Consider the following 6,534-nt stretch of genomic DNA (forward strand, 5'->3'; position numbering starts at 1 on the left):
GTCCACCACTCCTCTCCCTGCAACTTCCCAAGAAGTCTCTCCGACCTGTCGCTGTCCGTTTCCTCTCGTCATCCTCGCTGATGTGCCGCCGCTGATGGATGAGGTTTGGATGAACTGTGACTGAACACTTCTTTGATGGGTTTTTCAATTTTCTCCGAGGTTTACGGAGGTCGGACCCGTGGCTGCGTCCTCCTCTAACTATCGATATTACATTAGTGATGCAGATTTCCTCCAGCGTGCAGGATTTCCCCCCCGGAGCTGTCGATGTGCTTGAGTTGGACGGTGGATGACGGCAAACATTGATTTGAGTGTTGCATGTGGCCGGTGACTGTGCGTGAATAACACCCATCGACATGCAAAGTGATGGGAGTAATTTGATTATCAGATTGTGTAGCGTTGATGAATGAAGTCGGCTGGTCAGCAAATTTGTTGCAGTCGTGTTTAAAAGTGATGCACGGCGCCCCCTGTGGTGAAAACCTGACAAACCTCACTGTTAAGACATGACCAGGATGTGAATGTGTTTACAGGCCAAACAGAACCAAGTATAATTCCCTCTTTGCTCTCACCACTGAGGACAGAGAGGAGGGGGGAGTCATGATTTGATGCATCTGCCTTCCACCAGTGCACGTTGATGTTAAATCTATGTTTTTTGGCAATCGGGGGGGAAACGTTGTTCGACTGGAGGTTGTTAAATTTAGCTGGTGAGTTGCTTCATTCCGTGGACGTGAGCTTCACGGATGAGGAGCGGCTGCACACTGCACATTAGTGAATCTGTGTAGCTGGCACACACAGAAAGGAATGTCTAATTATCACGCTTTCAACCACAGTAGGCGCCTATATTTGCACTGAGCTCCCGCTCCAATCGCTTTCTCTTTTTTTCCTTACCCTACCTCTGCACACGTTATTTACTTTATTTTAAAAATAAGCAATTAAAATGTTATTTTTTTGTTGGGGGGGCTCGGCGAGGGGATGAGCCAGGAAGTCCAAGCACACGTCGGCCAGGGGTTGGAGAGAAGGTCTGATTGAGACGAGCAGGAGAATGGTTCTGCTATAATGTGCAGATTTCTTTTTTAAGAGATGAAAAGAGGAGGTTTTTTTACATAATGGCGAACGTGTCGGGTACAAGTGTTTATCTGAAAGGAGGAAATGAGGTCAGGATGAAGATGTTATGACTAAATATGGTTTTAAGAGCTGACATGTCCATGTAGTCCAGTGAGGGAGAGGTTTTCAGATGCAGATATACTGAATCTTTAGTTCTCGGGACAAAAGGCTGGTTTACTGGTAGTTCAGCTCCTTATCAGTTGCCGGGTGATTGCAGAGTTTAACAATAAGAAGAAGTGTCACCGAACCACGAGTGGCATTGATTGGTTAAAGGATGGGGAGGAGGGGGAAACTCCTCCTTGAGATCATTATGTGGCCGACAGAGGGAGAGTTGGGCGAGACGAACCCAGTGTAATTGCATTTGTAACAAAAGGCCCGGGAATCAATGGGCTGAGCGCGACTTACAGCATGGTGTCAGCATATTTCATCAACACACAAATGGATCCAGCGACACTGTAATTGCTCATAAAACCTATTTGTATGAAATCAGCCCAGCGTCTCCCTGAAGTCGGCGTGGATCCAGTTCTCACGTGATTCAGGAGGATTGACCTTGTAGTGGAAGAGCCTGACCTCTGGAAGAGATAGAATTGACGTCTTCAGTCAAGTACAGTAGTTGAGTGATAAAGTCACTCATGGCTCATAATGGTGGGAATTATGGCTCTTTAAAGGCGACTGGAGCTTATTGCTGGGTTTCTTTCTGAGAGTCATTCAAAAGAACTGGTCATATCTCTTTGTTTGTGGCCGGATTGGAACAACTTCATCGGTCCCTGACTGGTCCCTGACTGTCGGACAAATTGATGATTGATTGATGGATTGATTCACTGGACAAAGGGAGCCAATCAGGCGACAGGAGCAGAGACTTAAGGAGTGAGGAGTTCATTAAGGGGAGGTGATTCGGTTTGGGTACAAGAAGAATCGCTTGCAAGTACAACTCAGTCTCCGTTTAATGGAACAGAGGAGCCACTGAAGAGTTTTGAATTGTTTGCAAGTGTAAAACCACGAATATTTCAGCACAATATGAAGAATATGCAACAAAAACAAGCTGCAAACACAATTTGGACCCACAATGTTTGCTAGCTAGTTGCAAACTTTGTCTGTGTGTGTGTGTATGGTGCTGGGCAGGTTGGTTTTCAGAGCTTTTTCTCATATCATAACAACTTAAAAGCCAAAGTACAGATTATGTACACTGATAGGCTACGGCATTCAAAATGGTAACTGGTTTTAATATTGCACAATCAGGGGCTGCAGAGGGAAATTGGCTCTATGGCTCAAACTCTAGCTCAACAGTTGTGTTGTGTTGTGCGTGGCCTCTGAATAAACCAATAAACCAAACTAAGTTCTGTATAATAGCAACGATAACAATAACAATGTGAACCATTGTAATAATAATGATATTTGCAGCACAGAAGGATCATGGGGGATGTTTTCAGTCAAAGATGCCAAGTTAGCAACATGCATTAATGTGAGATGAATACATACAGATGGCGAGGGAGAAGAGGAGCCCTGGTGCATCATGGGAAGTCCCCCGGCGGTCTAGGCCTATAGTAATATAACTAAGGGATGATTGAAGGCGGGTTTGATCCAGCCTTGTGTTAAACTCTCCTCCTCCAGGAGCCAAACAGAAAGACGGAGAGGAGCATATACAGTGTACGGCTCTGCCATTATACATCATCCTAGCAGATGCATAGACTGTAAATCAATAGGAGTGCCATCAGCAATTACAGATCATATCCATAATGCATTACATTAGATAACTACAAGGGCGCTCCGAGAGCACATGGGTCCGCCAGAGTTATGCCGTTAATTAATCCCATTCATTATCCCTAGACCGTGGCGGCTTCTAATTTGTCCTGCCACAGTTTCATAAAGAAGACAAAAAAAATGTATTTTACACTTCTCATAATAACGTAAGAGATCTTTAACTTGGTGTTCTGCTTCTTCGCCCCATCGTTTATCTGTGTGCAGACCTATTCACATCCTCCGTAAAGTTTTTACCATCCACAAAGACAGCCAGGCGTTATAGTTATAACAGCTTGAAATGCATCCATCTCTCTCTCTCTCTCTCGCTCTCTCTCAAAAACTTGACTTTCATTCTTTAGTTTGTGCACGAACATCTGGTGCTGACGCCTCATGGCGGATCATAGGGAAATTAAGATTTGTTTTAGAGGCACTGAAAGAAAAGAACAGTGACATCACGGCCTTGAAAGGGACATTTTCTTTTAAATCAAGCAGCCTCTAAATTGTCCTCGGTGCTGCGGCAGAAGCCCGTCCCCCCCCAGCATTGTTTTTTTAAATCCAGCTTAATAGAACCATACATCCTAGTCAGTGGGAGAATGTGAACAGCAGCTGAACAGTGGTCGCTTCTCAGAAGTTGTTATGCGATCCTCACAATCTCTGGAGATCCTGACGAATGTGCTCTGCTTCCAAAAGCCTCAGGTGTTCCTCGGTGCTGCCGCTCGATCATCCAGATATAATGTCGGGGCGGCCGTTCCCTGCTCTTAATCACTCCGAGGACTCGCTACCAGATAATTCCAGCCAGCTACTTTCAAACTCTGGCTCCGCCGTTATCGTCGGCTCCATAAAAACGTTCATTTTGCCTGTTTGCTCTGATTGGACCTTGGCAGGGAGGAGCCACCGTCATTGCCAGCGGGTCCTGATTCTGAAAAAAGCTGAAGTTTTTCCTCTGAGCTGCTGAACTATAGTTTGCACACACAGTGAAAGTGCACGGGGAGAAAAGCAAACAATCTGAGCAGAGATCGGTCAAGTGATTTCTTTTTTGGACGCTTTCATCTGTGCGCTGTGACTTTCGCGACACGTCTCAGGGAGCAGAGGCCACTTCTTGTAAACGGTGCCGACACGACAGGGCGGCTCAATATCTGCCTGTGCTGCTGCAGATGCTGCGTGTGTGGGTGTTTTGTTGAAGTAGCCCCGTGTGACTCGTTCTCCTCGTGGTTCAGGAGCACTAACAAGCAATTAGCCAACAGGAAGAGCGCTCAGTCTTTCAGGGGGATGAAATCCGAGCTCGCAAAGTTCAGCTCCGTCTCTCTGTTTCTTTAAACTCTGCTCTAAATAGGAGGATTTGCTTGTGCCGGGGAAACAAATCTGCCACTGCAGATACAATAAGAGGCTTAAATTCATTTAAACAGACAAACAAGGCGGAGAGGAACATCTGAACTTTTTCTAAAGACGATACAGATAATGGCCAAACACCGCAGGGAAGAGCTGGAATGTCCCATTGAGGCTCCTGTACGATTTGCCACAGATTACACTACAGCATGCCTGTGATGCATTACAAATAGCTGAGCTTTAATCCGTCCACTTCTAAGTGCAAGTCAATGAGCTGCTGGCTGCAAGTCTTCTATTTCAATGGGCAATAAAAGTCAAAGTGTACTCCTGGAGGTATTGCCGTCCTAATTACAAACCTGCCCGAAGCTGATAAACAGGACTGATCGCCAAATGGAGGCACCGTGTACTTAAAGCCAATAATGAATCACGGGCCTCTTGTTGTTGTCATTGTGTTGTTTCTCCTGGATACAGCTAACGATGCTCCGACCACTTTGCTCCAGACGGAAATAGCTCAACACATAGCTCATCACTTATTTGCGCAGGTTTTTCCAACAGGATCATAACGTGAAATTGAATCTATCCGTCAACTTAACGCACAGAGGTCTGTCACGCTATCGAAAACAACAATCCTCAGACTCAACTTCACAACTTTTTTCAAATGAAAGCTCTGTAATTTAGCTGGAGGCTAAACTAACTTGAAATACAGAAATCCCTGCGCAGCTGAAAGCCCATTCACGAGTCGCCAGGTGACTGATACACAAACCCGTGCTGTGTTTCCTTCTCTGCTTGAAAGCTCGAGTGTGTGTTACATAAGCTCGGACACGCGTGAGAGAGAGAGAGACACTCGTCCATTAACCTGCAGGAAATGAAACGGCAGATTCAACTTCACGTTTGAAAAGATGTCTCCTCGTGAAGCATTGACGAGGGATTCACTTCCTCTCCCGGCCAATAAAAGGGACGGGTATTAAAAAAGTTCTGTGACTTTCCTTTTTAACCACAGTTTGTGTAAATCTGTCATTTAAGAAAACATTCACTGGTTCGGCTCAAGAGGGGTTTTCCGGGGGGGGTCAGAAAATGTCTTGTGCCTGGTTGGTGACAATGACAGAAACATTTGTCCACTCGGTCTCCCGGATTGTCTGCGACTGTATGGAAGGATTATCCTCTTCACATTCCCACGGAGAGAGAGAAAAAGACAGCGCGTGTGAAATCAAAGCTGAATTACAGCTGCACTGGGAGACAGATGGCTCGACACACAGCTCAACACTGTGTACACACTCAACAGATAAACGCTGGTGCCTGACCCCGGGTGCTGGGGATCAGATCAGAAGGTAAACACGGCGCTCCACGTGGCAGGTGAGCCACGGTGGCGCTCGCTGAGGGAGTCACCTGCTGCACACGGCCGGTGGTTAAACTGGTTTTTGGGCGACTGGTCTGCAATCGGATAGAGACAAGAGTACAGGTGAACAAATGCACGCCAGATTGTGATGTAATTGGCCGAACCTCAGACGGTGCTTCAAACGCAGACTGTATATGAATATGGACTACGTGTCTATATAAAATATCCTGGACATGAGTGACAGTTAAGCATTAGAGAGGGAGAGCAGGGAAGAGGGAAGATGACCAGTTGAGGTAGAAGTTGCACTTGGACTATAAATATATATGGATCCAGCTAATAGCTACATTGTTTTTATAGCATCACATAACAAATTAAAATCAAATTGATCCGAAACATTAACAAACAGTATGTTGAGAACTTACTTTTATTACAGAAACATTTATTCAAAGTGTATTTTCACTTTTTAAGAATCGTCGATGTCAAATCTGCTAACACGGAGGAGGCAGGGTTTGTGACCTATGCTACAGCCAGCCACCAGGGGGCGATCAAGGTGATTTGGTTTCACCTTTGAGAAGCTGTCACGTCAGTTTTTCTCCTCAGTCCTCACCTGTGGACGTTGTTGAAGACACTCGTATGGATGTAGAGTGAAGACGAGTGAAGACGAGATCAGAGACGAAGATCCTCGCTGCTCTAAACACAGAATAGAGCTGATTCACACTCGGCTGCCTTCTTCTTCCTTTCTCCCTCCTCCATCTTTGTTCCGTTGGTGTTTGGCCTCGTGCAAACACAAGGTGGACGTGTCTGGATCTCTATGTGAAAAATGCAGATCTGTATCAACGCCAGGTGTAAAAGTAATCAGGTTCAAATCATCTGTTGCCAGATGTAAATGCAGCCAGTGAGGCGGCGGCTGCTATTCATCCCGACCCGAGCCGGCTGTTATTGAGTTTAGACACAATGATCGTCTGTTATTGTTTTCTGGATTCTCTGTCAGTTTATATCTGCCGCCCCGGCAAGCGGAGCTCTGCTTATTG

This window comes from Pleuronectes platessa, chromosome 22 (genome assembly GCF_947347685.1).
Source record: "Pleuronectes platessa chromosome 22, fPlePla1.1, whole genome shotgun sequence".
NCBI classification, from domain to species: domain Eukaryota; kingdom Metazoa; phylum Chordata; class Actinopteri; order Pleuronectiformes; family Pleuronectidae; genus Pleuronectes; species Pleuronectes platessa.